The following is a 19,960-nucleotide window of genomic DNA, read 5'->3' on the forward strand; positions in this document are numbered from 1 at the left end:
ATGATGGGATTAACAAAATGGCAGAAAAAAAGCTGAGTCGGGGCTGTTTGCAAAATAAGGCACTTGCTATCCCTGTTTGCAGGTCGCTTTCGCTTGCTGGACTGAAACGTCGCCCAAGGCACCGCTGTGATTTGAACCCAGGATCTCCTGTTTACGAGACAGGCACTTTAACCAACTAAGCCACGGCGCCAAACCGCATTCAAGGCGGTCTGGAGGGTGACTCCAAGGGTCAAAACCTCATCTGGCAATCTAGAAGTCCAATGCGCTATCCATTGCACCACAGAGCCCGTAGGCGTGCCAGGCTGGGCCACTGAGGCCTTTCTTACAGATTTGTGCCCGTCCAGCTAGGCTGAGTGGCACGCTGTGTGGGCAGAAAGACAGGTCCTCAGGTCTTTGCACAATTGAGGCACGGTTCAAAAACATAGAGCTTTGTCGGGATCTCCCATCCAACAGCGAGGCCAGTGACAGCCACTGATGGAAAGGCACCGCTGGGATGCGATCTTAGGATCGCCTGTTTACAAGACAGGCGCTTTGACCAGCTAAGCCACGGCGCCTCCTTCGTGGGACCCGTTAGCCTAGGATGCTATCCTTCAAAAGCAGGTGAGAGGGTAGTGTTGCAAAGGAAACCGCCCGCTGTCCTCGAGCTTCCATGTGTCTCCATTCGCCGTCCATTTTTTGGTAAAGCACGACGTTGGCTGTATTGTGGCGCACAACCAGAGGCATTGCTGGGATTCGAACCCAGGCTGACCTTCAGGGTCTGTGGCCGTCCAACGGTAAGAGAGCGAGGACAGGCCCTCGGGTCTCTGCACAATTGCAGTGTCCAGTGTCGTTTGAAAGGCAGAGGCACTGTAAGGGCCTCAGGTCCAAGGGAGGGCAAAAAGATCCAAGCTGACATTTGCAAGGCACCGCTGGGATTCGAAACCAGGATCTCCACTGTAAAACCCGACAAGTTACGGTAACTCAAACCGTTTAAGGAAACTGATTGCACTTAAACCATTTAAGTTTGGTAAAACCCAAAAATATGAGTACTATAAACTCATATACATTGAGTTTAATTAACTTATTCTTTTTAACATTAGCTTAGGCAATTATTTGAGTTAACTCAACTTTAAAAATGTAAGTTTATTCCACTCAGTCAGTTTGAATTCAGGTAACAAATCCAACTAAGTCTTATCAACTTTTTGCTACTTAAATGGTTTGAGGAAACCGATTGCCTTAAATGGTTTAAGTTCATCAAACTCAAAGCAATAAAGTTACATAAGACGTACCAAAAACACTGGTAATAATGACAGAAAACGAGGGGTTTTCTTAAGTATTTATTGAAATACAAAAAATATTTTAAAGCATAAATAAAAATAAGTGGTCTGTTTAGTTAAAAATATAACATTTACGCTATCTTATCAGACTTTTCATTAAATAAGCAAAGACAGCAAAAACAAGGAAATGTTTAACAAAATCCCTTTTAAAAATTCTAATTATAATTGATAATATTAAAAATAATAACAATAAATTATATGAAACACAGTGGATCAATAAAAAAAAAAAAAAAAAGGTTTTCCTTAAGATTAACAGTACTTTCTATACAAAATTTAAGTATGTATACTATAAGGGAATACATCAGTGCAATAAAAAAAAAAACTGTACACTAAGCCAAGACTTGGCAGACATCATCTTTAGATACAATCAAAACATCCAAGTCAAAATTATTTATACAATGCTTTTTTTGTTGTGTCAAAGCAACTTTACATTAATCCAGTGACCATTCGATCTGGATACAGACTAAATCTGGTGGCTACAGCAACCTCAGAATAAGAAAGAAACAGACTAATATTAACATAGATGCAAAAGTTCCATGTTGCCACAAAGTCAGATTGGAGAGGACTCATCTGGTTCTCGTGGTCTTGCGTCGATGGCCGTCTAGGTGATGAGGTCTTCAATGATGATCTGTCTCTGGGGCTCATCTAGTTGACGTGGTTTCTGCTGACATTCCATTGGGTTTAAGAATAATGTTCCCTCTTCCTCGGGTCTCTGAACAATTGCAGTGTCGTTTGAAAGGCAGAGGCACTGTAAGGGCCTCAGGTCCAAGGGAGGGCAAAAAGATCCAAGCTGCCATTTCCAAGGCACCGCTGGGATTCGAACCCAGGATCTCCTGTTTACTAGACAGGCGTTTTACCAACTAAGCCACGGCGCCAACTCGCATGCTAATCGTGGGAATGGCGGCTTAGACGATGCATGAATCAACACTTCGAACGTCCTGCTTCCTCCACTTGGTTCATGGGCATTCAAGGCTGTCTGGAGGGTGACTCCAAGGTTCAAAACATCCAGAAGCGGGCCAGGTGCTGGTATGCTTACAGTTTTTTCTGATTGCTTAAGCACATTTTTTGTAACTATTGGCTATTTTTGCAAAACTCCTCACACAAATAAGAAAACCTTTCACCCAATTATCAAAACATTGTAGTTCTCTTGCAAAAGCGAACACAGCTAGATTAACTCTTCACACCTTCGTAAAAATGGTGTTTTCGTATCAAACAGTAAACACAAGCCATCATCTACTAAGCACACAATGTGCCAACTGCACACTGATGGTATGAATACAAAACACATCTGGCTTTTGCTTTCTCTGTGTACAGATGTCAATTTGAGGTTATACTTTTGTCATATAGTGTCATGTAAACATACAAGGATCCAAACTTCAAGTATTGGTGTTTATTCACACTCATCAAAACCAAGACAAAGTCAGAACACAAAATAGTGTTAATGATAGCCATACATGTGTATAATTTTGCTAGGAGTGTGTTGGAAATTTGGTAATTGAGTGTAAGCAGTGAGTTGTGTTTAAAGTTCTGCAAAGTGTGTGTTACAAAATTGCAAACTGAGTGCAGTGTTTGTGCTTTTAGTTTTGCAAACTCAGTGAGTGGTTTTGCTATATGTATTAATAGTTTTAGAAATTGTGCTACAAGAATCACAATTAGCGCTTAAGCATTCAGAAAAAACTGTAAAAGACAACGTCTACAAATTTCTACTGCCTGAGGGCAACTCTGCACAGTATGAGAGTTACCAGAAAGCAAAAACCCACGACTCTGGTGGGACTCGAACCCACAACCTTTGAACGGCCTCATCTGGCAGTCTAGAAGTCCAATGCGCTATCCATTGCGCCACAGAGCCCGTAGGCGTGCCAGGCTGGGCCACTGAGGCCATTCTTACAGATTTGTGCCCGTCCAGCTAGGCTGAGTGGCACGCTGTGTGGGGAGAAAGACAGGTCCTCAGGTCTTTGCACAATTGAGGCATGGTTCAAAAACATAGAGTGCGCCAACATGCGCCAACTCGCATGTTAATCGTGGGGATGGCGGCTTAGACGATGCATGAACGGCGGCTTAGACGATGCATGAATCAACACTTCGAACGTCCTGCTGCCTCCACTTGATGCAAGACAGTGATTGCCATACCTCACTGAATTGGTTCATGGGCACGTTTTGCTACCTTTTAAATATGATTGACATTTTTTTTAAAATCAATGTACGCTGAGAACAGGAGGCCTCCAAATGGTTTCTGCTGTCCGATTGCAACACTGCGCATGATGGGATTAACAAAATGGCAGAAAAAAAGCTGAGTCGGGGCTGTTTGCAAAATAAGGCACTTGCTATCCCTGTTTGCAGGTCGCTTTCGCTTGCTGGACTGAAACGTCGCCCAAGGCACCGCTGTGATTTGAACCCAGGATCTCCTGTTTACGAGACAGGCACTTTAACCAACTAAGCCACGGCGCCAAACCGCATTCAAGGCGGTCTGGAGGGTGACTCCAAGGGTCAAAACCTCATCTGGCAATCTAGAAGTCCAATGCGCTATCCATTGCACCACAGAGCCCGTAGGCGTGCCAGGCTGGGCCACTGAGGCCTTTCTTACAGATTTGTGCCCGTCCAGCTAGGCTGAGTGGCACGCTGTGTGGGCAGAAAGACAGGTCCTCAGGTCTTTGCACAATTGAGGCACGGTTCAAAAACATAGAGCTTTGTCGGGATCTCCCATCCAACAGCGAGGCCAGTGACAGCCACTGATGGAAAGGCACCGCTGGGATGCGATCTTAGGATCGCCTGTTTACAAGACAGGCGCTTTGACCAGCTAAGCCACGGCGCCTCCTTCGTGGGACCCGTTAGCCTAGGATGCTATCCTTCAAAAGCAGGTGAGAGGGTAGTGTTGCAAAGGAAACCGCCCGCTGTCCTCGAGCTTCCATGTGTCTCCATTCGCCGTCCATTTTTTGGTAAAGCACGACGTTGGCTGTATTGTGGCGCACAACCAGAGGCATTGCTGGGATTCGAACCCAGGCTGACCTTCAGGGTCTGTGGCCGTCCAACGGTAAGAGAGCGAGGACAGGCCCTCGGGTCTCTGCACAATTGCAGTGTCCAGTGTCGTTTGAAAGGCAGAGGCACTGTAAGGGCCTCAGGTCCAAGGGAGGGCAAAAAGATCCAAGCTGACATTTGCAAGGCACCGCTGGGATTCGAAACCAGGATCTCCACTGTAAAACCCGACAAGTTACGGTAACTCAAACCGTTTAAGGAAACTGATTGCACTTAAACCATTTAAGTTTGGTAAAACCCAAAAATATGAGTACTATAAACTCATATACATTGAGTTTAATTAACTTATTCTTTTTAACATTAGCTTAGGCAATTATTTGAGTTAACTCAACTTTAAAAATGTAAGTTTATTCCACTCAGTCAGTTTGAATTCAGGTAACAAATCCAACTAAGTCTTATCAACTTTTTGCTACTTAAATGGTTTGAGGAAACCGATTGCCTTAAATGGTTTAAGTTCATCAAACTCAAAGCAATAAAGTTACATAAGACGTACCAAAAACACTGGTAATAATGACAGAAAACGAGGGGTTTTCTTAAGTATTTATTGAAATACAAAAAATATTTTAAAGCATAAATAAAAATAAGTGGTCTGTTTAGTTAAAAATATAACATTTACGCTATCTTATCAGACTTTTCATTAAATAAGCAAAGACAGCAAAAACAAGGAAATGTTTAACAAAATCCCTTTTAAAAATTCTAATTATAATTGATAATATTAAAAATAATAACAATAAATTATATGAAACACAGTGGATCAATAAAAAAAAAAAAAAAAAGGTTTTCCTTAAGATTAACAGTACTTTCTATACAAAATTTAAGTATGTATACTATAAGGGAATACATCAGTGCAATAAAAAAAAAAAACTGTACACTAAGCCAAGACTTGGCAGACATCATCTTTAGATACAATCAAAACATCCAAGTCAAAATTATTTATACAATGCTTTTTTTGTTGTGTCAAAGCAACTTTACATTAATCCAGTGACCATTCGATCTGGATACAGACTAAATCTGGTGGCTACAGCAACCTCAGAATAAGAAAGAAACAGACTAATATTAACATAGATGCAAAAGTTCCATGTTGCCACAAAGTCAGATTGGAGAGGACTCATCTGGTTCTCGTGGTCTTGCGTCGATGGCCGTCTAGGTGATGAGGTCTTCAATGATGATCTGTCTCTGGGGCTCATCTAGTTGACGTGGTTTCTGCTGACATTCCATTGGGTTTAAGAATAATGTTCCCTCTTCCTCGGGTCTCTGAACAATTGCAGTGTCGTTTGAAAGGCAGAGGCACTGTAAGGGCCTCAGGTCCAAGGGAGGGCAAAAAGATCCAAGCTGCCATTTCCAAGGCACCGCTGGGATTCGAACCCAGGATCTCCTGTTTACTAGACAGGCGTTTTACCAACTAAGCCACGGCGCCAACTCGCATGCTAATCGTGGGAATGGCGGCTTAGACGATGCATGAATCAACACTTCGAACGTCCTGCTTCCTCCACTTGGTTCATGGGCATTCAAGGCTGTCTGGAGGGTGACTCCAAGGTTCAAAACATCCAGAAGCGGGCCAGGTGCTGGTATGCTTACAGTTTTTTCTGATTGCTTAAGCACATTTTTTGTAACTATTGGCTATTTTTGCAAAACTCCTCACACAAATAAGAAAACCTTTCACCCAATTATCAAAACATTGTAGTTCTCTTGCAAAAGCGAACACAGCTAGATTAACTCTTCACACCTTCGTAAAAATGGTGTTTTCGTATCAAACAGTAAACACAAGCCATCATCTACTAAGCACACAATGTGCCAACTGCACACTGATGGTATGAATACAAAACACATCTGGCTTTTGCTTTCTCTGTGTACAGATGTCAATTTGAGGTTATACTTTTGTCATATAGTGTCATGTAAACATACAAGGATCCAAACTTCAAGTATTGGTGTTTATTCACACTCATCAAAACCAAGACAAAGTCAGAACACAAAATAGTGTTAATGATAGCCATACATGTGTATAATTTTGCTAGGAGTGTGTTGGAAATTTGGTAATTGAGTGTAAGCAGTGAGTTGTGTTTAAAGTTCTGCAAAGTGTGTGTTACAAAATTGCAAACTGAGTGCAGTGTTTGTGCTTTTAGTTTTGCAAACTCAGTGAGTGGTTTTGCTATATGTATTAATAGTTTTAGAAATTGTGCTACAAGAATCACAATTAGCGCTTAAGCATTCAGAAAAAACTGTAAAAGACAACGTCTACAAATTTCTACTGCCTGAGGGCAACTCTGCACAGTATGAGAGTTACCAGAAAGCAAAAACCCACGACTCTGGTGGGACTCGAACCCACAACCTTTGAATGGCCTCATCTGGCAGTCTAGAAGTCCAATGCGCTATCCATTGCGCCACAGAGCCCGTAGGCGTGCCAGGCTGGGCCACTGAGGCCATTCTTACAGATTTGTGCCCGTCCAGCTAGGCTGAGTGGCACGCTGTGTGGGCAGAAAGACAGGTCCTCAGGTCTTTGCACAATTGAGGCATGGTTCAAAAACATAGAGTGCGCCAACATGCGCCAACTCGCATGTTAATCGTGGGGATGGCGGCTTAGACGATGCATGAACGGCGGCTTAGACGATGCATGAATCAACACTTCGAACGTCCTGCTGCCTCCACTTGATGCAAGACAGTGATTGCCATACCTCACTGAATTGGTTCATGGGCACATTTTGCTACCTTTTAAATATGATTGACATTTTTTTTAAATCAATGTACGCTGAGAACAGGAGGCCTCCAAATGGTTTCTGCTGTCCGATTGCAACACTGCGCATGATGGGATTAACAAAATGGCAGAAAAAAAGCTGAGTCGGGGCTGTTTGCAAAATAAGGCACTTGCTATCCCTGTTTGCAGGTCGCTTTCGCTTGCTGGACTGAAACGTCGCCCAAGGCACCGCTGTGATTTGAACCCAGGATCTCCTGTTTACGAGACAGGCACTTTAACCAACTAAGCCACGGCGCCAAACCGCATTCAAGGCGGTCTGGAGGGTGACTCCAAGGGTCAAAACCTCATCTGGCAATCTAGAAGTCCAATGCGCTATCCATTGCACCACAGAGCCCGTAGGCGTGCCAGGCTGGGCCACTGAGGCCTTTCTTACAGATTTGTGCCCGTCCAGCTAGGCTGAGTGGCACGCTGTGTGGGCAGAAAGACAGGTCCTCAGGTCTTTGCACAATTGAGGCACGGTTTAAAAACATAGAGCGTTGTCGGGATCTCCCATCCAACAGCGAGGCCAGTGACAGCCACTGATGGAAAGGCACCGCTGGGATGCGATCTTAGGATCGCCTGTTTACAAGACAGGCGCTTTGACCAGCTAAGCCACGGCGCCTCCTTCGTGGGACCCGTTAGCCTAGGATGCTATCCTTCAAAAGCAGGTGAGAGGGTAGTGTTGCAAAGGAAACCGCCCGCTGTCCTCGAGCTTCCATGTGTCTCCATTCGCCGTCCATTTTTTGGTAAAGCACGACGTTGGCTGTATTGTGGCGCACAACCAGAGGCATTGCTGGGATTCGAACCCAGGCTGACCTTCAGGGTCTGTGGCCGTCCAACGGTAAGAGAGCGAGGACAGGCCCTCGGGTCTCTGCACAATTGCAGTGTCCAGTGTCGTTTGAAAGGCAGAGGCACTGTAAGGGCCTCAGGTCCAAGGGAGGGCAAAAAGATCCAAGCTGACATTTGCAAGGCACCGCTGGGATTCGAACCCAGGATCTCCATTACCCTTTTCCCCAGTGTTGAGATTTACAACCAATTACACACGTTTCTTTTGAGCTCATGATTGTGTATTGAGCTCTAATCCCAATCAGATAAGCTGCTGAGTAAAAAAAAAAACCTGCGGATTTGCGTGAGTTTTTACCAAGTTCACACCATGTGTTCAAGTTAGTGCAGCGGCCACACCTTTACAATCGGGCAACACCCTGTGAGTAATACTAACAATTCTCTCATCAAAAAACACTTAAAGCAAAATGTATTAAACACGTTTTATTATTAATTAAAAGGAACGATTCCTGAACGAAAAAAATAATAAAAAATGTAACAATTAATAAGTGATAAAACAATTAATAAAAAAATTGAACAATTAAAAACAAAAAAAAGTCAAACTTATTCAAACATTCCCTCAAACATCTCCCCCAGTGGTTCAATACTCTGAACAGTTTTATTTCGGTGAGTTATTGTTAGTTTTATTGGCAGGTCATCAGCAGCGATGTCGAGGGCCAGTGCTGCCGGGACGACTGTGTACTCCTCATATGCGTCAGACAGCAGAACTGTGGCACCTCCGTCTCCCTCCAACACCCCGATGAAGGTGAGCTCCACCTCTACTGGCTCAGCTACAGTCTTCTGAAATATAATAACATGAACGGAAGTCTCAGCAAAGGAATGTCATTACATGAACACTATTAATGTGAGTTGACCACATGATCTAGAAAGAAAAATAATTCTGAAGCATATATTATTTATCTTTGTTAATTTCAACATTTACTAAAACGTTATGAAAGGGAAAGTTTTGGAACTGTTGTATTTTATTAACTAACATTATGTGTAACACAGATTGACAAGTACTGTACTTGGTCAATGCATTAATATTAACTAATAGTGGCTTTTTCTAAAGTGTTACCGATATAAATTATTACCAATGAATATACACTTGGTACACACTCAGGACTGTAGGAAGATGCAGAAAGATCAATTAGAGAATAATTAGGTTACATGATGCATAATGTTGTGTACCTCCACAGCTGAATAGCTGGATGAGTTCAGCTTGGGAGAAGGTTTGAGACTCGCCCTGAGGCACGAAATCTCAATGTGATCTCCCAGGCTGAGCTCCACCAGGGCCTCGTCACGCCACAGGGACATCTACACCACCACCTGGCCACAACGGAGAGACAGGTCTCTGATGGGGACCTCTCCATCAGCCACTCGGGTCATCCTGGGGACCTGCAACTGCATAATCACAAGTGTAGGATTGTTAATGCAATGCAAGTGAATACAGTTACTAGTGCTTAGACAATCAAAATAACATTGGCTGTGAATCTGATTAAAATGCGTCTTTAAACAAAATATTACCTTAATTCAACCTGTATTAAAACCTTAATCACTTAATCACACAAAATGCAATAAAATGATTGCAGAGAATATCTTAATATTAATAAAAATTACCATAACATTTGTGGCTATAGAAAAACAGTTTGGGAGAGGGACTCTTTTTTTTAAAAAAAAAGTTGAATTTATTGAATAATGTTAGTAAATTTGCTCACTTTTTCAATTTCTCCCTTCAGAGAGATGAGAGACAGCAGGGCAGTTGGTGGATTCAGGAGGTATTTCGCTGACCTTTCTGCCTCCTCTGGCATCTCGAAGGAAGCAGTTTGGAATTTCTTCGAGTTAGGGTTGAGAAATATACACTCCCGTCCATATTTGTGGGACAGGGTGTAATTTTTTATGATGTACACCCTCCCGGTCTCAAACAGTGTGATTTCCCCATCCACAGGAGCAATAAATGCCCTCACGCCATCGCTGAGGGCACTTATTAATAAGTTCCTTATGTCATTTTAGTTACTATATGCTTCATTATTGTCTGCTACACTCCTCCTGAAGGGGCAAGCTGCTCTGCTTACCTGCTCATTAAGAAGAGCACCCCTTCACTGCCATGGATATGTATGCGTGGATGCCCCATTGGAACCATCCAAGCACGTGGATGCGTCCGCCGCATCGCAGCGGTCCACTTGACGTCATTCACCATACTGTAGGTTCGCAGACCAACGGCTGTGCAGGACTGTGATATTTCGAATATTCAGTGATTACAATGGTGATTTACATAGATCTACGGGTGAGTTACGTTAGGTGGACCGCGGCAAGTGGCGGACGGCTTACATATAAAGGCCCATAGAAACAGTCGCTATTGGGCATCTAGGTATATATATCCATGTTCACTGCTATAATCCTCCTGAAGGGGCAAGCTTCTCTGCTTACCTGCTCATAGCAGAATAAATCACTTCGCTGCACTCTCCTTCCATAAGGTGTTTCAGTTAGATTGCTGTCAGCATGTGGTTGGGGGCGTTCAGCCTATGGTTGTTTTGGGGGGGTTATTATGCACTCCCAGCTCCTATCCATGTTAAGCTGCATGGATGGGGCAGGGAGTAATCAGAACAGAACCATACCCCCAACCTAAAAAATGTACGCTAATTGTAAGTTTTGACGATAGTGGTATTTTCAGTATTTTTCAGGTACTGTACTTAGCTGTTTAAAATAATAGCTCTTCTTCATTGTTACACTCCTTCGGATGCTCTTCGTAGCTGCTTGAAGAGCACCCGAATGCTGCTACCCTCTTGTAAGGGGCCACTGTCTCAGTCTCTGTTATCCAGAAGGACATGTTCTTTCAGATATGCCATCAGTTGCGGTTGGGGGAGGTTCTGGCCTATCGTTTGGTTTGGGGGGTTATAATTGCTGCTCTCCCTGCTCATTCATGACATGCTGCATGAATGGGCAGGGAGTTGTGCCAGAACAGAACTACCCCGCCAAATCAAAATTGTATGCTAATGTCTATCATTTTGACGATAGTGGTCCTGACAGAACTAACTTTAATGTTAATTAAACAACAAAACACAAAGAAAAATCACTCACTGCTCTTGACTGAAGAATGTTAATACATGCTTTATTAAGAACCAGTTTATAATTTATAGTTATGTTTATATACTCATTCACTTCCTTCAATGTTACTGCTAAACACACCTACTGTACCTGAAAAATAAAGCACTATTTGTTTTATTTGTATATTATGTGTATTTGTATGCTTCTTTGTAAAAAGAGTTAGCAATATAACAAAAGAAACTAAATGCACAGTTTAGGGGACTCTAGGGCAAATGCTGAGGGTTGTATATAGGTTTTTTTTCTTTGTATTTTATTTGTTACTTATAATATGAGTGTGAATAATGACACAGTGGCTTATTCTCTTCAGATTATCCAAATATTGCATTGTAATTTCTAGTGGTAGGAAAAATAGTTTTAAATTCTGTAGGAAAGTAAATTCTCTGTTGCTTATAGGGATACTCAACTCAAAAATGAAAATTGTCACCATTTACTTTCCCTCATTTCTTTCCAAACCCATAAGACATTGGTTAATAGATGAGAAATGAATCGTAAAGACAACTACTGTGAGGGCCTGTCCACACGGAGAAGCATTTCGCTGTATACGTATAAATTTTTTATCGTATTGGCGTTTCATCCACACGGATCCGGCGTTTTAGGAGACTGAATCCGCTATCTTTTGAAACCGGGTCCCAAAGTGGATAAATCTGAAAACGACACCCTCGCGGTTTCGTGTGTACAAACAATACGTATATTTTGTGAAACGATGATGTCATCACATCACGTGTCGGCTGCGTCACACGTAACAGCAACAACAATAATGGCGGACTACATGATTGCGTTTGTGTTGCTACTAAGCCTACTAGCTTTATTACAGCAAAATCTATTGCTTCTATGCAACTGTTATGAGCAACAAGCGATAATGTTCGCATCTTCGTCTTCTTCCTCTTAGAAGGAAGCTCACCTAGCATTGGAGATGAAAGAAAAGAGAACAAAGAAAGAAAAGAAAGAAAGAAAAACTACGCAATTTAACGCAACAGTCTATAACAATTAACAACAGCTATAAGTAATAATTACTATAAAAAGGCACTAATAAATTGAGTAAAACATTATGATTAGTCAAAATTACATTTACAAAATATAAATTAAAACTAGAACTGTGTCCAGGTTGAATCACATTTTTCGCTGTTAAAAATAATGCAGGGGAAACAGAAAAGTGCATTGGCTATTCCAATTTCCACAGCCTGTCAGCCACGACTTTCGCTCGAACCAACTCCTGCAAGAACTCCGGTTGTAGACCTTATTTTTCTCCTTGGTCTGCTGGTTAATGATAAGGTAAGGCTTGTCGGGTCCCAACTCCTTAACCCAGATTTTCTCCTCCATCGGCCTTCTTGTAAATGGGTATATAAATAAGGATCTCACCGAATTTGGTGGAAACTGCTCTTCGCTCGTTAAGTTCGCCATCATTACTCTGATTGACCGCGCCTCAAAAGAAAAAAAAAGCTTAAATCTTGCAGTATTTTCAGCTGCTTGGGGCTAGAGAATGACACGGGAGTGGATTTTCACTCCTGTCCCGTCCCACTCCCATAGAAATAAATCTTGTCCCGTCCTATCCCACTCCTGTTCCGCTCCCATATACTTATTTCTTCATTTAGTGTTTAGGTACTACATAGAATTAGATTTTATCTGCTCCCGATCCTGTTTTAGACCAGCTGCTGAGTCCCTTTTTTGGAGAAAATCTAGAAACAGGAGACAGCAAATAAAAGAAAAACAGTACATAGTTCACACCATGTCTACAATAGTTTAATAAACCCAAACAGCACACAAAGCTACATTTTACTCATTTACTGTTGAGTAAACAAATACATTTATAGTTTACATTTATAAACATTTATAGTTTTTTTTTTATTACATTAATAACCATTTTCATCCATTATGCTCTTTGCCTTGCAAGTGTGTTTCTTCAGACCGCTCGTCACTGAATCACTTGTGTACTTGACTAAGACTAAGCATATCTTACAAGCAGCATACGTCGTGCTATCACCGTCACATTCTACTCTCATTAACTTACTTAATATTTCAGACTTTCCAACCAGTTCTGTGAACTTAATAGACATGTCATTACTTCTGACTTTGCACTGTAAATAATTTTTTTGCCACATCGACTTCTCCGGGGCAGTTTACTCCCTCCATGCTCTTTGAATTCTGGCGGGGAAGCTGTGACAAAAAGCACTGATGGCTTCTGGGTCGTGTAGTTATTTTTTAATTGCGTTACATTGTAGGCATATTAAAAGGAAACTACAAAATGGCGGTGCATTTCCTTTTTTTTTTTTTTTTCGTCTTTCCTATTGGTTGATTCCCGCTCCCGTCTGCTCCCGTTAACTATTTTATCCTGTACCGTCCCCAATCCCGTGATTAATAGCAAAGATGACTCCCATCCTGCAGGAATCCCATGGGAATCCCGTGACCTGTGGGATTCCCGAAAAAATGTCAGCCTCTACTCCACAGTCCTTAACAAAGCATCTAAAAGAAATTTAAGTTGGCTAATATTTGAACCTCCCTCTACATTATCTAGCCTATCAGTTATCTCAATGGAACCAGTGACTGTAGATGGAACCAACATATTGAAAGCTGAATGTTGAATATGAATATAAAACTGGCAGGCTGAATATGAATGTGAATCTGGAATGCACTACTCTTTTTCACCCCATGTGCAAACTATGCCGACTGAAAAAATAATTAAGCCTATTTCCATAGGCTACAATGCTGCATAGGTGTTATAAATCATATAGACCATACGACAATATGCACATTTTACACAATATAGCACATGATGTTCAAATGCAGACTTATAAATTGATAAGTATACGTCCGAGGCCAATCAGTAAAGTAGGCCATCACTTACTTCGATATGCTTCAGGAGGTCCTGTGCTGTCCCATGAACTGAGATCCCATGTATCTCGACCGCACCTCTCCATTGCCACAGAAACGAACATGGAGGTCCAGCTGCTTGGATTCGGTGGATGAGTTGAAGCTTTCGTCGAACATCAAGACATACGGTCCGCTAATGGTGTTAATTAGATCTCTCTTGATGAAGTCCGCTATACCAAATCTTGCTATATAAGCGATCTTGTTTGGTCTGCACATAAAAGTTTTGAGTGTTTGAGTCAGGGAACATTGCCTGGAAAACGTCACTAATATTATCGTTACTGGTATATGACATATGTTTTGTCACGGTGTGGAGAATCCAAAGTACCTTAGATTTTGAAGTCTCAGTGGATCCAAAAGTAGCCCCAAGATCAGACCGACTCGACGAAGCTGTAGTGTTATTGCATTGGAGTCCGGAGGGACCAGGCATCGACAATGATGTAGGCCTAGGCAGCTGGGATGCCGAACAGAACTGTGAGATGGTTTGACTCTGCTGAAGGTTTTTCATGGCAAGCTGGTGTTTGTCCGCTTTGGCATGAGACTCACACACTCAATGTCCCTAGCTGTAATATCTTCTTGCATATTTTGCAGCGAGCTGTAACCAGCTGCAAAACTCGCCCTTATCGAGCCAAGTCACGTTAAACACACACTTCCCCATGATCTTTGAAAACGACGCGCTCCACGACAGCCCTGACTTAACGTTGCACGAATTCGGTGGTCAGGTAGCCAAGTGAACCAACTTCTTTCATTTTATTGGTGGGTTACATACCGCCACCTACTTTACAGGAGTTATACCTGCAGTGATCACGCAATGGGATTATCATCATCACGTAGCCTACTAGAAAACAAAACAACCAACTTATTATTAGTTCTGACTTTTAATATTTTTTTTCCGGCAGACAACGCTTGAACACAATTAACGAAGGTAAGAATTTTAAGACTTGGGTGGTTTAATTTTTAGACCTTAACTTGTGTTTTTTAGGCTTTTTGAGTTTAAGTCTTTTTTAGACTTTTTAACACGCCGCGGGAACCCTGCAAATATGTTTTTTTTTTTTTAGATAGAAAATTAGAGTCTAAATTTCAATTAAAACTATTTTTAAAACAAATATCAAGGAAAACATTTTATTTCACTTATATCTGCAGAGTTTTTAAATTATCAATTTAAGGCAATTTATGACCCTTTTTAAGAGCTGCACAAGTCAAATGAACAGTATGAGTGTGGTTGGACAATGTACAGTAACATATTAAGCCATAAAATGACATGATGTACGGTTCAAATATAAAAATAAAAAATATAAAATATCTTATACAATGGCATTTCAGCCTTTCTACCATTAAAAGGGATAAATCAAGTATATAATATATTAATTTATACTCATAACTCTATGTGTTTGCTGCATAAAACATGGGTCGATATTTGCAATAATATGACTAAAAACAGCAGAAAATTTGGACGTGCAAATGAATTCTCTCTCAGGAGGTAGCGCCTTACGAGCATTTAAAAATTAGATTTCCCCAATAACGGCTGTACACAAAGCAGAATTAATGCTATTTTATCAGGCATTAAATGAAAATGCCAATGACACGTTTCTGAGGACGATCGGTCCCCTTCATATACATTCATATAAAGACATCAGTGCCGCGTTTTGACTTTGAAACATGCAACGTGCATATTTATTCAATGACATCATTGCCTTTTGAAGTTCAATCCAGCCCTATTGTGATTCTCGTCTTTCCGTCCCCAACTGTAAGACCTCTTAAAATTATAATTAAGCCTCCTCTTTTACTTTTTAACATATTTACAACTTTTTATGGCCTTAAATTTGATACAACTAAATTGAGGAGTTTTTAAGTACCTGCCGGAGCCCTCTCCTTTACAATAACGTGTCGGGCAGGCCTTTGTAACATTTTGGTAGCCTGACTGGAAAACACAATAGCCCCGGAACATCGGGCTAGCGATTTCGGCCCACCACAATGCATTTTTTGGCATTTTTATTTTTGTAATGTTAGTAATACAAGTCAGATTTTTTTGCACATTCATTTGACAATAAATGTGACACACCCAGTTTTTCTGATGCACACCCAAAAATATGTTTCTGGCTACGCTACTGGCTCTGCTATTAAATTTATTTAAAAATGGTTATTCCTGTACAGCTATAATAAGCTGTTTCTCCAACTTGGCAGTACTTTCAATGTTATTAAGGAAAAAGATGAAGCTGTTTAGTTGGTTTTTGTCACAAGACCTGCGGTGAGATGTTTGTCTATGCAGCGTGGACGTGCCTGAAAAAAAACAACGCGTCGCTTCCATTATGAGCGCGCATGCCACGCGTCTACATTTGAAATAATGAATTTGAGCGTGCAAGTATGTGAACGGCTCCTTTTACATTTAAATTACACAATCACTATAAACCACTTATAATAATAAGAAGAAGAAACACGATGTACAGTGAAACAGCAGTAGCCTAATAATTGGCTAAACCTTTAAAAAAAATTATATATTTTTTCATGCGAAATATGTGTAAGACCTACATAAAGTTCACTCTATTCTTCCTGTTCTCCAGCCACTCACTTTCATGTCTTTAAAGAAATGAATTCACAATAAATGAATGTCTGTATTATGTATTAATAAATATTTGACTTAACTGATATTAAAATCACTGAATCTTTAAATCGACAAATTTAAAAAAAAATTAAACTCGCAACTCGGAACTGCTCTTCCTTTCTGCTCGCTCTCGCAGCACAAGTCATCCGCTGCAAAGAAGTCAACATTATGTTTACAGAGGTAAGAACAGTCAGATACATATATTGTTTGAGAAACTAAGTCTAATTGCTGACTAGCGGTGGTGGAAAAGTGATCTGAAACGTTTAACATGAACGCGCTTGATGTCACATCCGCAGACAGCTTGCGAAAAATCCGACCCGACAAAAAAATAGGAAAAATAGGATACAGGCTTATAGGTGCACCCACTGTGAGCTGACAAGGTGTCAGTATGCTCATCAGGAGATGTTTGAGTCATAAATGGTCAAATAAAAAGTCTATTGTTACGTTTATTTTGGGGGAAAAGTTGTATATAGCCCCTTTAACAAATTAAACAGTGGACTTAAAATAAATGATTAATTCAATTAAGCCAAAATTTCATCACAAACTATTAATTCCTCAATGAAACACCAATAATTATTATAGCCTATCTTTTACCTATGGACTATTATTGACTTTAAATGTACTGTAGAAATTAAAACAGAGACACTAGTTTGGGCAAAAAGCAGTAACTTGTTTAGGACTTGAAGCTTAAAGTTGACGACTTGCAACTCGATTTGGAATTGCTCGTCTTGACTTGGGACTTTTTCTTGACTTGAGACGACTTGGTACTTGTCTGTCTTGACTTGGGACTTTGTTACGAAACTTTCCCTGGATCGTTAATAGTTACACCTCCAACATTTGAATCGCCCAATCATCGGTAACGTCAGCACATCAGTAAAACAAGGCAAGCCACTGAAGGGACATTGCAATACATAGGATTTCACTTACCACATAAACAGAGAGATGACTGCGCTGATGATGGTGAATGATGGAGAAATAACTGCGCTGATGATGGCGAATGATTTATAGATCTTGAGAATCACTGACGAGCTGCTCAACTTGTGTGGTAAGTACTTGTGTCTCTGCATTGTAACTTTACACAGAGCACATGCATCACAGTAATGAGACTAAAATGTCGGCGATTCAAAACGGCAGATTCAACAAACCCCATATTAAAAGCGGCTGGAGCTCCTAATTAAATATATATTTTTATCCATGTGCGAGCTATAGATAAGCAGCTCTGTGAAACAGCCAATCGGAGCAGAGCTCATTAATATTCATGAAGTTTCCAAATAAGGCAATAACAGATCATTTCATTAAAGGGACAAATCCTAGGGTTGTAAATGGACCTGTAAAACCATTTCTGGAGAGTTTTTGCCCTTTCCTATGCCATATACCTTCTAGGTAGATATCAGAGAACAATTTAAAATATTCTCTCAATGCATTCTATGGCACCTTTAACTACAACACGACAAACCACCATAGAACTTCTGAAGACACCTCTTTTGTCTTCAACACCAACTAATATCATTCCCTAAACAATCTCACTCAACCACCTGACTGCATCAGTGGAAGTTGCTGCAGTACACATCATGAAACTCCACACACCTCAACAAAACTTATATCCAAAGTTGTAAAATCCTGAGGAAAGGACAAAATTACCTAACAAAATGCAACGGCGCTCTTACATTTACATTAGGGAAAGAAGAACTGGCATTTTCAATCTCCAACTCACTCCTCACTACATTCATCAAAAGTTAATGCAACCTTAACCTCAAGAAATCGAAGAATTCCTTTCTCACCTCAGGACCGTTACCAATTCAGTACACTTCTGAGAACCAAATCACCTCACTTTCAAAACTAAACAAAACAGACGAGCAACAAAAAACAGACGAAGACCATTACAGCGATGAAGAACTTTGTGCTATAGCCAGTGACCAGACTCCACAAAGACCACAAAAACAAGAAACGATACCAGACTATCCAACACTAAAACAACTTGATGAAGTTTCAAACGCCACTGTTGTCCCACCACCAGTTCCACAGTCAACAAAAAAACACAGCACTAACTTAACTTAAAATTACGACCAGGATCCCTTCTGATGTTTATTATCCATTGCCATCGTAGTCCCTTCTCTTTGGGGAAACAGTGAAATGTTTTCCTCGGTTAGATTTTTTCCGGTGTGATGAAGTGCATTGGGGAACACAGCAGTGAGGCGCCATTGCACTGAGCGAAATCCAGAAATCGCATTGTGAGAACTACCCTAAAGCCCCGCTCACACTACAGGAGTTTTAAATCCTAACCGATTATGAAATCTGGTTGCAGCGCACACATAAGGAGAATCTTCACAGATTATCTTACCAGAATTCTTAAACACGCACACACTACAAGATTTGAAAATCGTGGCGCATCACACACTACAAGATATTATTAGGATTATCATGCCGGAGAAAGCGCCTCTCCTGATCTCACACAGCCAATCGTCATTTCAGCAACTAATGTTTACATAGGTTATAGCTTGTGCAAGCAGCTTTCTGCACTCACCTGGTATGTTCAAAACTAGGGTTGTGATGGTCTCAATGGCCCCAGAAAAAGTAATTGTCGGGGCAAAAATTAAGGAGATATTCGAATTAATAATAATAATTTATTTATTTATTACATGTTTGTGTATATAGGGCTTTATATAAATAGGCATATGTATATAATTTTGAAACACAAAATAAATGAAGCTCAAACATTAAGCAATTGTTTCAAGCAATTAATAGTCGCAAAGATGAAGTTGAGATTCTGACTCGCCATCCTAAATGCATCTTTATGGATTAGGCCTATAATGATATAGTTTTGTTTTCGATTTTAATTATTTCGTTTTATAGTAGTGAAGTAATAATTTAAAGCTTTCTATAGATAAATTAATCGTGTCTGTGAGGCAATTACCTAGGTTTCGGTTAATTATTGTGAAGTGCTCCTGTTTAACACCAAGACATCAGAAAGCGTATCCTGTTTGTTTTCTTCAAAAGCACGTTTTGTTAATGCTGTGCACAAACAAACTAAGGTAGACCCTTTACAATTCTAGATGATATATTACTCTTGCCTTTATGAGCAAAAATTAAGTTTCACCTTGCAACGGCGAATCCATGTTGTAAGATTGTAAAAGGGATTAATTACACATATAATTTATAATTTAGCTCAAAGGGAAATCGAATATGATTCAATAGGGAATTTGAACAGAATCGCTTTTTTACGGCTGTTCAAGAGTCGACCTGCGATTCATTCACAAGCCGTAACAGAAACTCTGTGATGGACATTACTATCCAGAATATAGTGAAAACACTATATATTAGCACAGTAGCAAAATCAGCAGTTTAAGACATTAACTTGTAAGCACAAAACACAAGATACTTATCTTTTCTAATAAAAATATGATTTTAATGGATAAACCTAACACAAACAAACTAAACTAACATAAACACATGCATTCACACAGGTTGCAGAAAGAGAAAGTG

The 19,960-nt window shown here is 40.6% G+C and overlaps 7 non-coding genes across 7 annotated transcripts; all 7 read right to left on the reverse strand.

The window, feature by feature from the left end:
- Positions 1–116: 116 nt before the first annotated feature.
- trnat-cgu (transfer RNA threonine (anticodon CGU)) lies at positions 117–190 on the reverse strand. The gene has a single exon. It is a non-coding gene; the product is annotated as a tRNA-Thr (tRNA).
- A 1,928-nt stretch (positions 191–2,118) lies between these two features.
- trnat-agu (transfer RNA threonine (anticodon AGU)) lies at positions 2,119–2,191 on the reverse strand. Its single transcript has one exon. It is a non-coding gene; the product is annotated as a tRNA-Thr (tRNA).
- Positions 2,192–3,075: 884 nt separating this feature from the next.
- trnar-ucu (transfer RNA arginine (anticodon UCU)) lies at positions 3,076–3,165 on the reverse strand. Its single transcript is given in 2 exon segments — positions 3,076–3,111; positions 3,129–3,165. It is a non-coding gene; the product is annotated as a tRNA-Arg (tRNA).
- Positions 3,166–3,690: 525 nt separating this feature from the next.
- trnat-cgu (transfer RNA threonine (anticodon CGU)) lies at positions 3,691–3,764 on the reverse strand. Its single transcript has one exon. It is a non-coding gene; the product is annotated as a tRNA-Thr (tRNA).
- Positions 3,765–5,693: 1,929 nt separating this feature from the next.
- trnat-agu (transfer RNA threonine (anticodon AGU)) lies at positions 5,694–5,766 on the reverse strand. The gene has a single exon. It is a non-coding gene; the product is annotated as a tRNA-Thr (tRNA).
- Positions 5,767–6,650: 884 nt separating this feature from the next.
- trnar-ucu (transfer RNA arginine (anticodon UCU)) lies at positions 6,651–6,740 on the reverse strand. The gene is given in 2 exon segments: positions 6,651–6,686; positions 6,704–6,740. It is a non-coding gene; the product is annotated as a tRNA-Arg (tRNA).
- Positions 6,741–7,264: 524 nt separating this feature from the next.
- trnat-cgu (transfer RNA threonine (anticodon CGU)) lies at positions 7,265–7,338 on the reverse strand. Its single transcript has one exon. It is a non-coding gene; the product is annotated as a tRNA-Thr (tRNA).
- Positions 7,339–19,960: the final 12,622 nt, after the last annotated feature.

The sequence above is a fragment of the Garra rufa genome, unplaced genomic scaffold (genome assembly GCF_049309525.1).
Source record: "Garra rufa unplaced genomic scaffold, GarRuf1.0 hap1_unplaced_002, whole genome shotgun sequence".
NCBI lineage: Eukaryota > Metazoa > Chordata > Actinopteri > Cypriniformes > Cyprinidae > Garra > Garra rufa.